This window comes from Bubalus kerabau, unplaced genomic scaffold (assembly GCF_029407905.1).
Source record: "Bubalus kerabau isolate K-KA32 ecotype Philippines breed swamp buffalo unplaced genomic scaffold, PCC_UOA_SB_1v2 scaffold_27, whole genome shotgun sequence".
NCBI classification, from domain to species: Eukaryota; Metazoa; Chordata; class Mammalia; order Artiodactyla; family Bovidae; genus Bubalus; species Bubalus kerabau.
In genome coordinates, this window is record NW_026577881.1 from 52,006 (window position 1) to 62,486 (window position 10,481).

A 10,481-nucleotide genomic window follows, 5' to 3' on the forward strand; every position below is an offset into this window, starting at 1 on the left:
GTTTCACACGAGGTACGACGGGGAGCTCAGGGAGCGTCTCGTGTGGCGCCAGGGAAGTCAGGTCTCCATGCTCGTGGAAAGGGGGAGCGCGTCATGGTTCTCGAGTCACGGGAGGGGACTAGGGACTCAAGACGCGTTGAAGAAGGACTCTCGAGGTCTTTCTCGGGGGCGACGGGAAACCCTCGTTTCCCTCGCCTTCTGCCGGGGACCTTAGGGAACTTCCCAGGGTGCCTCTGAGAGGCGAGGGATCCTGTGGACGTGGCGGGGCCCCTCGGGACTCCGCTGGGTCTGGCGCAACGGAAAAGGGCCTCACCTCGAGGGGAGGCAGGAACCTCAGGCTTCCTCTCCGTTTCGGACTCCGACCGCAGGGTCCCTGCAGAGTTGGGACAGGAGAGTCAGGCCTCGTCTTGTCTGAGGAAGGGAACCCCGCTGGCCTCTCGAGTTGCTCAGGGGGTCTCAGGCCCCTCGTCGAGCTGTGTGTGGAACCCGCGGGTCTTTGCGGACGATGCACGGGGGTGGCAGTGCCCCTTCGTGTTGTGCCTTCACCCACAGGGTTGCCTTCGAAGAGGGGTCCGGGCCTCGGGTCCTTCTCAAGAGCGGACCGGGGAATCGGGGGCGTTCGGCATGTGGCACCACCCACGTGCCTCGTCTCGAATTTCCTCGTGAGACCGGCCTCATCCTGAGGTGCGCCGGGAACCCCGGGAACCCTTTCCAGACCACGCAGGTGAATCGCCTCTCCTGTCGCGATCAGGAGGGGAGAAGGGGCTCAGAGGAAGCGGTGCCGGGACCCTCGGTGTTCCCCTCGGGGGAACCCGGCGTTTCGGGGGACTCTTGGGGGTCGCAGGAAGGCTGTCAGGGACCGTTTCGCCCTTCAGGGCGGAACAGGGGACTTCCCTTGAGACGCCGTGGCGGGCAAGGGCATCATCTTGCCAAGAGGTGGGAACCACGTGGTTTTTCTCGAGTTGCGGCGGCATTCTCGAGTTACGACGGGGATCTCAGCCTTCCCCTTGGGTTGGCCCTGGGAAGCCCAATCTTCCCCTCGGGTTGCGAGGGAAAGCTGGGGGTTGCGCTCGAGTTACTGCAGGGCCGAAGATACCTCACCTAGGCGTGTGTCCGGGACCTAATATTCCTCTCCAGGGAAGGCAGGGATCTCGGGGTTGCATTCCAGGCTCCCCCGGGGAGTCAGGCCTCGTCTCGAGGGGAAGCCAAGGACTCTGCTCTCCTCTCGAGTTCAACGGGCATCTCTTTTAGCCCACAGAGTGGCCTAAAGGGAGTCAGGCCTCCTGTGGAGTTTGAAGAGAGGCCTCGAGATTGCTCTCCAGGCCATGCAGGAAAAGAAGGCCTTCATCTCGCGATGACGGAGGCATCTCGTGGGTTTTCTGGAGCTAGGGAGCCAGTGTGGGATTTCTCACGAGGTATGACGGGGAGCTCAGGGAGCCTCTCGTGTGGCGCCAGGGAAGTCAAGTCTCCATGCGAGTGGCGAGGGGAAACGCGTCATTGCTCTCGAGTCATGGTAGGGGAATCGGGATTCAAGATGCGTTGAAGGAGGATTTTCGAGGTCTTTCTCGGGTTGCGTCAGGAAACCCTGTGTTCCCTCGACTTGTGCCAGTGACCTCAGGGAGCTTCTAAGGGTGCCTCTGAGAAGTCGCGATACTGTAGATTTGGGAGGGGCCTCTCGGGCCTCCACTGTTTTTGGTGTAATGGAAGAGGGCCTCATCTCGAGTGGAGTCAGGAACCTCAGGGTTCCTCTCCATTTCGGACTCCGATCGCAGGGTCCCTTCAGAGTTGGGACCGGAGAGTCAGGCCTCGTCTTGAGTGCAGGAATGGAACTCTGCTTGCCTCTCGAGTTGTTCATGGGATGACAGGCCTCTTATCGAGCTGTGTGTGGATCCTGCGGCTTTTACCGAATGATGCACGGGAGTGTCAGTGTCCCTTCGTTTTGTGCCTTCGTCCACAGGGTTGCCTTCGAAGAGGTGTCCGGGCATCGGGTTCTTCTCAAGAGTGGGCCGGGAAATCAGGGTATTTCGGCCTGTGACACCACCCACGACGCTATGTCTCAAATTTACTCGTGAGACCGGCCTCATCCTGAGGTGCGCCGGGAATGTGGGGAACCCCTTCCAAACAAAGCAGGGGAATAGACCCTCCTGTCTCGAACAGGAGGGGAGAAGGTGCTCAGATGAAGTGGTGCGGGAACCTCGGTGTTCCTGTCGAGTGAGACCGGCGTGTCCGGGAACATTTGGTGTCGCATCAAGGGTACAAAGTACCGTTTCGCACTTCAAGACGGAACGTGGTTCTTTTCTTGAGACGCCATAGCAGCAAGGGCCTCATCTTTGGATGACGTTGGAAACACGTGGTTTTTCTCGAGTTGCGGCGGGATTCTTGAGTTACGAAGGGGATTTCTGGCTTCCTCTTGTGTTGGCCCAGGGAAGCCCAATCTTCCATTCGAGTTGCGAGGGAGAGCTGGGGGTTGCGCTCGAGTCACTGCAGGGCAAAAGAAACCTCATCCAGGCTTGTGTCTAGGACCTAATGTTCCTCTCAAGGGATGACTGGGATCTTGGGGTTGCATTCTAGACTCACCCAGGAGTCAGGCGTCCTCTCGAGGGGAAACAAAGGACTTCTCTCTCTTCTCGAGTCGCGACGGGTATTTCTTGGAGCCCACTGAGTGGACTAAAGGGAGTCAAGCCTCCTCTGGAGTTTGGAGAGAGGACTCGGGATTGCACTCCAGGACATGCAGGAAAAGAAGGCCCTCATCTCACGATGTCGGGGGGGGGGGTCTCGGTGGTTTTACCGAGCTGCAGCGCCTGTGTTGGTTTCTCAGGAGGTACGACGGGGAGCTCAGTGAGCCTCTTGTGTGGCGCCAGGGAAGTTAGGTCTCGATGCGTGTGGCGAGGGGGAGCGCGTCATTGCTCTCGAGTCATGGTAGGGGAATCAGGCCTCTAGACGCGTTGAAGGACTCTCAAGATCGCTCTCGGGTCTTGGCAAGAATACCTGGGTTCCCTCGACTTGTGCCGGTGACCTCAGGGAGATTCTCCGAGTGCCTCTGAGAAGTCAGGGATACTGTGGAGTTGGGAAAGACCTCTCGGGACTCCACTGGGTTTGGTGAAATGGAAGGGGGCCTCATCTCGAGGGGAGGCAGGAACCTCAGGGTTCCTCTCCATTTCTGATTCCGATCGCAGCCCCCTGCATAGTTGGGAGAGGTGAGTCAGGCCTTGTCTTGTGTGCAGGAATGGACCTCCGCTTGCCTCTCGAGTTGTTCACTGGGTGACACGCACTTGTTGAGCTGTATGAGTAACCTGCGGTCTTTTCCGGACGATGCACGGGGGTGTCAGTGCCCCTTCGTGTTGTGCCTTCATCCACACTATCTTCGAATAGGTGTCTGGGCATCGCGTTCTTATCAAGAGCGGATCGGGAAATCGCGGTCTTTCGGCATGTGGCACCACCATCGAGGCTACGTCTCGAATTTCCTCGTGAGACAGCCTCATCTGAGGTGCGTGGAGAAGGTCGGGAACCCCTTGCAGACAAAGCAGGGGAATTGACCCTCCTTTCGCGATCAGGAGGGGAGAAGGGGCTCAGATGATGTGGTGCCAGGAACCTCGGTGTTCCCCTCTAGTGCGACCCGTATGTCGGGGAACTTTTGGGGTAGCATTAAGGGTGCCAAATATCATTTCGCACTTGAAGACAGAACGTGGGACTACTCTTGAGACGCTGGAGCGGGCAAGGGCCTCATCTTGCAATGACGGGGGAACCACTTGGTTTTTCTCAAGTTGAGGCGGAATTCTCGAATTACTCCTGGGAATTCAGGCTTCCTCTTGTGTTGGCCCAGGGAGGTCCAATCTTCCATTTGGGTTGCGAGGGAAAGCTGGGGAGTGCTCTTGAGTTACTGCAGGGCAAAAGCGACCTCATCTAGCCTTGTGTTCAGGACCCAATGATCCTCCCCAAGGGCGACAGGGATCTCGGGGTTGCATTCCAGACTCACCCGGGGAGTCAGGCCTCGTCTCGAAGGGAATGAATGGACTCCACTCTCCTCTCGAGTCGCGACGGGTATCCCTTGGAGCCCAAGAGTGGCCTAAATGGAGTTAAGCCTCCTGTGGAGTTTGGAGAGAGGACTCGGGATTGCTCTCTAGGCCATGCAGGAAAAGAAGGCCCTCATCTCGCGATGACGGGGGCGTCTCGTGGGTTTTCTCAAGGTGCAGTGCCTGGTTGGGGTTTCTCACGAGATAGGACGGGGAGCTCAGGGAGACTCCTGTGGTGCCACGGAAGTCAGGTCTCCATGGACGTGGCGTGGGGGAGCGCCTCATTGCTCTCGAGTCATGGTAGGGGAATCAAGCCTCAAGACGCTTCGAAGAAGAACTCTCGAGGTCTTTCTCGGGGTGTGGCAGGAAACCCTGGGTTCCCTCGACTTGTGCCCATGACCTCAGGGAGCTTAGCGGGGTTCCTCTGAGAAGTCAGGGATACTGTGGAGTTGAGAGGGGCTTCTCGGGACATCACAGGGACTGGTGCAATTGAAGAGGACCTAATCTCGGATTGAGGCAGTAACGTCAGGGTTCCTCTCCATTTCTGACTCGGATAGCAGGGTCCCTGCAGAGTTGGGACAGGAGAGTCAGACCTCGTCTTGTGTGGAGTAATGGAACTCCGCTTGCCTCTCGAGTTGTTCACGGGATGACAGGCCACCTGTCGAGTTGTATGTGGAACCTGCGGTTTTGGGGGACGATGCACAGGGGTGTCAGTGCCCCTTCGTGTTGTGCCTTCATCCACAGGGTTACCTTCGAAGAGGTGACCGGGCATCGGGATCTTATCAATAGTGGACCAGGAAATCGGGGTCTTTCGGCATGTGGCACAACCCACGAGGCTACGTCTCGACTTCCCTCGTGAGACTGGCCTCATCCTGAGGTTCGCCGGGAAGTCTGGGAACCCCTTCCAGACAAAGCAGGGGAATCGACCCTCCTGTCGCCATCAGGAGGGGAGAAGAGGCTCAGCTGAAGCGGTGCTGGGAACCTCCATGTTCTCCTCGAGTGAGACCGGGGTGTCAGGGAAATTTGGGGGTCGCATCAAGGGTGCCAAGTACCGTTTCACACTTCAAGACGGAACATGGGACTTCCCTGGAGACGCTATAGCTGACAGGGGCCTCATATTTCGATGACGGAGGAGCCACGTTGTTTTTCTCCAGTTGCCGCGGGATTCTCGAATTACAATGGGGAATACAGGCTTCCTCTTGTGTTGGCCCAGGGAAGTCCAATCATCCATTCGAGTTGCGAGGGAGAGCTGGGGATTGCACTTGAGTCAATGCAGGACAAAAAAGACCTCATTTAGGCTTGTGTCCAGGACCGAGTTTTCCTCTACAGGGGCAACACGGATCTCGGGATCCCATTCCAGACTCACCCAAGTAGTCAGGCCTCGGCTCGAGGGGAAGCAACGACTCTGCTCTCCTCTAGAGTAGCGACGTGTATCTCTTGGAGGCTACTGAGTGGCCTAAAGGGAGTCAGGCCTCCAGTGGAGTTTGGAGAGTGGACTCGGGATTGCTCTCTAGGTCATGTAGGAAAAGAAGGCCCTCATCTTACGATGATGGGGGCGTCTCGTGAGTTTTCTCGAGCGGCGGTGCCAGTGTGGGGTTTTCATGAGGTAGGACGGGGAGCGCAGGGAGCCTCTCGTGTGGCGCCAGGGAAGTTAGGTTTCAATGGGCGTGGCGAGGGGAATGCGTCATTGCTCTCCAGTCATGGTAGGGTATCGGGCCTCAAGACGCGGTAAAGAAGGACTCTCGAGGTCTTTCTCAGAATGCAGCAGGAAACCCTGGGTTCACTCGACTTGTGCCAGTGACCGCAGAGAGCTTCTGAGGGTGCCTCTGAGAATCAGGGATACTGTGGAGTTTTAGGGGCCTCTCGGGACTCCACTGGGTATGGCGCAATGGAAGAGGGCCTCATTTCGAGTTGATGCAGGAACGTCAGGTTTCATCTACATTTCTGACTCCGATCGCACGGTCCCTGCAGAGTTGGGAAAGGAGAGTCAGGCCTTCTCTTGTGTGGAGGAACGGAACTCCGCATGCCTCTCTAGTTCTTCAAGGGATGACAGGACACTTGTCGATCTGTGTTTGGAATCTGCGTGTTTTTCCGTACTATGCATGGGGATGTCAGTACCCCTTCGTGTTGTGCATTCATCCACAGGTTTGCTTTCGAAGAGGTGTCCTGGCATCGGGTTCTTGTTAAGAGTGGACCGGGAAATCGGGGTCTTTCCGCATGTGGCACCACCCACCAGGCTACGTCTCGAATTTCCTAGTGAGACCGGCCTCATCCTGAGGTGCGCCGGGAAGGTCGGAAGCCCTTGCAGACAAAGCAGGGGAATCGACCCTCCTGTCTCGATCAGGAGGGGAGAAGGGGCACAGATGAGGTGATGCCGGGAACCTCGGTGTTCCCCTCCAGTGAGACCAGTGTGTTGGGGAACTTTTGGGGTCGCATCAAAGGTGCCAAGTACCGTATCGCACTTCAAGATGGAACGTAAGACTTCTTTTGAGACACTGTAGTGGCAATGGCCGCATCTTGCGATGAAGAGGGAACGACGTGGTTTTTCTCGAGTTGTGGCGGGATTCTTGAGTTACAACGGGAAATTCAGGCTTCCTCTTCTGTTGGCCCAGGGAAGTCCAGTCTTCCATTCGAGTTGCAAGGGAGAGTTGGGGATTGCTCTCGAGTCACTGCAGGAAAAAAGAGACCTCATCTAGGCTTGTGTCCAGGACCTAATGTTTCTCTCCAGGGGCGACAGGGATCTCCGGTTCACATATCAGACACACCCGAGGAGTCAGGCCTCGCCTCGAGGGGAAGGAAAAGACTCCGCTCTCCTCTCGAGTCGCGACGGGTATGTCTTGGAGTCCACTGAGTGACCAAAAGGGAGTCAAGCCTACTGTGGAGTTTGGAGAGAGGACTCGGGATTGCTCTCCAGGCCATGCTAGAAAAGAAGGCCGTCATGTCGCGAAAATGGGGGCGTCTCGTGGGTTTTCTCTATCTGTGGCGCCAGTGTTTGGTTTCTCACGAGGTATGACGGGGAGCTCAGGGAGCCTCTCGTGTGGCGCCAGGGAAGTCAGGGCTTCATGAGTGTAGCAGAGGGAGCGCGTCATTGCCCTCGAGTCATGGTAGGGGAATCAGGCCTCAAAATGCGTTGAAGAAGGACTCTTGAGTTCTTTCTATGGTGGCGGCAGTAAACCCTGGGTTCACTCGAATTGTGCTGGTGCCTCAGGGAGCTTCTCAGGGTGCCTCTGAGAAGTCAGGGATACTGTGGAGCTGGGACGCGTCTCTCGGGACTCCACTGGGTTTCGTGCAATGGAAGAGGTCCTAATCTCGAGTGGAGGCAGGAACCTCAGTGTTCCTCTTGTGACTTCACTGGCGCTGGTCTGATTCGGATCGCAAAGCCCCTGCAGAGTTGGGACAGGAGAGTCAGGCATCGTCTTGTGTAGAGGAATGAAACCCCACTTGCCTCTCGAGTTCTTCAGGGGTGACAAGCCACTTGTTGAGCTGTATGTGGAACCTTCGGGTTTTTCCGGACGATGCACGAGGGTGTCAGTGCCCCTTTGTGTTGTGCCTTCATCCACAGGGTTGCCTTCGAAGAGGTGTCCAGGCATCGGGTTCTTATCAAGAGCGTACCGGGAAATCATAGTCTTTTGGCATGTGGTACCACCCACGAGCTACGTCTCGAATTTCCTCGTGAGACTGGCCTCATCCTGAAGTGCCCCGTGAAGGTCGGGAACCCCTTACTAACAAAGCAGGGGAAGTGACCCTCCTATCACGAACAGGAGGGGAGAAGGGGCTCAGATAAACTGGTGCCGGGAACCTCGGTGTTCACCTCGAGTGAGACCGATATTTCGGGGAACTTTTGGGGTCACATCAAGGGTGTCAAGTATCGTTTTGCACTTCAAGACGGAACGTGGGACTTTTCTTGAGAAGCTGTAGCGGGCAAGGGCCTCATCTTGTGATGACGAGGGAACCAAGTGCTTTTTCTCGATTTGCGGCGGGATTCTCGAGTAACAAGGGGAATTCAGGCTTCCTCTTGTGTTGGCCCAGGGAAGTCCAATCTTCCATTCGAGTTGTCAGGGAGAGAGGGGGATTGCTCTCGAGTTACAGAAGGGCAAAAGAGACCTCATCTAGGCTTGTTTCCAGGACCTAATGTTCCTCTCCAGGGGAGACAGGGATCTCGGGGTTGCATTCCAGACCCACCTGGTGAGTCAGGCCTTGTCTCGAGGGGAAGCAAAGGACTCCATTCTCCTCTCGAGTCGCGACGGGTATCTCTTGGAGCCCACTAAGTGGCCTAAAGGGAGTCAAGCCTCCTGTGGAGTTTGGAAAGAGGATTCGGGATTCCTCTCCAGGCCATGCAGGAAAAGAAGGCCCTCATCTCGCGATGACAGGGGCGTATGGTGAGTTTTCTCAAGCTGCGGCGTCAGTGTGGGGTTTCTCACGAGGTACGACAGGGAGCTCAGGGAGCCTCTCTTATGGCGCCAGGGAAGTCAGGTCTGCATGTGCGTGGCGAGGGGGTGCGTGTCATTTCTATAGAGCCATGGAAGCAGATTCGGGCTTCAAGACACGTTGAAGTAGGACTCTCGAGGTCTTTTTCCCATTGTGGCAGGAAACCCTGGGTTCCCTCGACATGTGCCGGTGACCTCATGGAGCTTCTCCGGGTGCCTCTGAGAAGTCAGGGGTACTGTGGAGTTGGGAGGGGCCTCTCTGGACTCCACTGGGTTTGGTGCAATGGATGAGAGCCTCATCTCAAGTGGAGGCAGGAACCTCATGTTTCCTCTCCTGGGTTTCCTGTCGCTGGTACTGACTCGGATCGCAGTTTCCCTGCAGAGTTGGTACAGAAAATCAGGTCTCGTCTTGTGTGGAGGAATGGAACTCCACTTGCCTGTCGAGTTGTTCACGGGGTGACAGACCACTTGTTGAACTGTGTTTGTAACCTGCGGGTTTTTCTGGACGATGCACGGGGGTGTCAGTGCCCCTTCGTGTTGTGCTTTCATCCACAGGTTTTCCTTCGTAAAGGTGTCAGGGCATCACGTTCTTATCAAGAGCAGACCGGGAAATCGGGGTCTTTTGGCTTGTGGCACCACCCACGAGGCTATGTCTCGAATTTCCTCGTGAGACCTGCCTCATCCTTAGGCGCGCTGGAAAGGTCGGGAACCCCTTCCAGACATAGCAGGGGAATCGACACTCCTGTCGCGATCACGAGGGGAGAAGGAGCTCAAATGAAGTGGTTCCGGGAACCTCGGTGTTCCTTTCGAGTGAGACCGGTATGTCGGGGAATTTTGAGATTGCATCAAGGGTGCCAAGTACCGTTTCGCACTTCAAGACAGAACGTGGGACTTCTCTTGAGTCGCTGTAGCGGGCAAGGGCCTCATCTAGCGCTGATGGGGGAACCACGTGGATTTTCTCGAGTTTCGGCGGGATTCTCGAGTTACGATGTCGAATTCAGGCTTCCAATTGTATTGGCCCAGGGAAGTCCAATCTTCAATTTGATTTGCGAGGGAGAGCTGGCGATTGCTCTCTAGTAACTGCAGTGCAAAATAGACCTCATCTAGGCTTGTGTCCAGGACCGAGTTTTCCTCTCCAGGTGTGACAGGAACTCGGGGTTGCATTCCAGACTCACACGGGGAGTCAGGCCTCGTCTCGAGGGGAAGCAAAGGACTCTGCTCTCCCTTCAGGTCCTGACAGGTATCTCTTGGAGCCAACTGAGAGGCCTAAAGAGAGTCAAGCCTCCTGTGGAGTCTGGAGAGAGGACTCGGTTTTGCTCTCCATGCCAGGCAGGAAACAAGTCCCTCATCTCGTGATGACGGGGGCATATCATGGGTTTTCTCGAGCTGCGGTGCCTGAATGGGGTTTCCGAAGAGGTACGATGGGGAGCTCAGGGAGACTCTCTTCAGGAGTCAGGGAAGTCAGGTATCCATGCGCATGGCGATGGGGAGCGGGTCTTTGCTCTAGAGTCATGGTAGGGGAATCGGGCCTCAAGACGCGCCGAAGGACTCTCAAGGTCTTTCTCGGGTCGCAGCAGGAAACCCTGGGTTCCCTGGACTTGAGCCGGTGACCTCAGGTAGATTCTCAAGGTGCCTCTGAGAATTCAAGGATACTGCGGAGTTGGGAGGGGCCTCTCGCGACTCATCTGGGTTTGGTGCAATGGAAGAGGGCCTCACCTCGAGGGGAGACAGGAACCTCAGGATTCCTCTCCGTTTCGGACTCCGACCGCAGGGTCCCTGCAGAGTTGGGACAGGAGAGTCAGGCCTCGTCTTGTCTGAGGAAGGGAACCCCGCTGGCCTCTCGAGTTGCTCAGGGGGTCTCAGGCCCCTCGTCGAGCTCTGTGTGGAACCCGCGGGTCTTTGCGGACGATGCCCGGTGGTGGCAGTGCCCCTTCGTGTTGTGCTTTCACCCACAGGGTTGCCTTCGAAGAGGGGTCCGGGCCTCGGGTCCTTCTCAAGGGCGGAGCGGGGAATCGGGGGCGTTCGGCATGTGGCACCACCC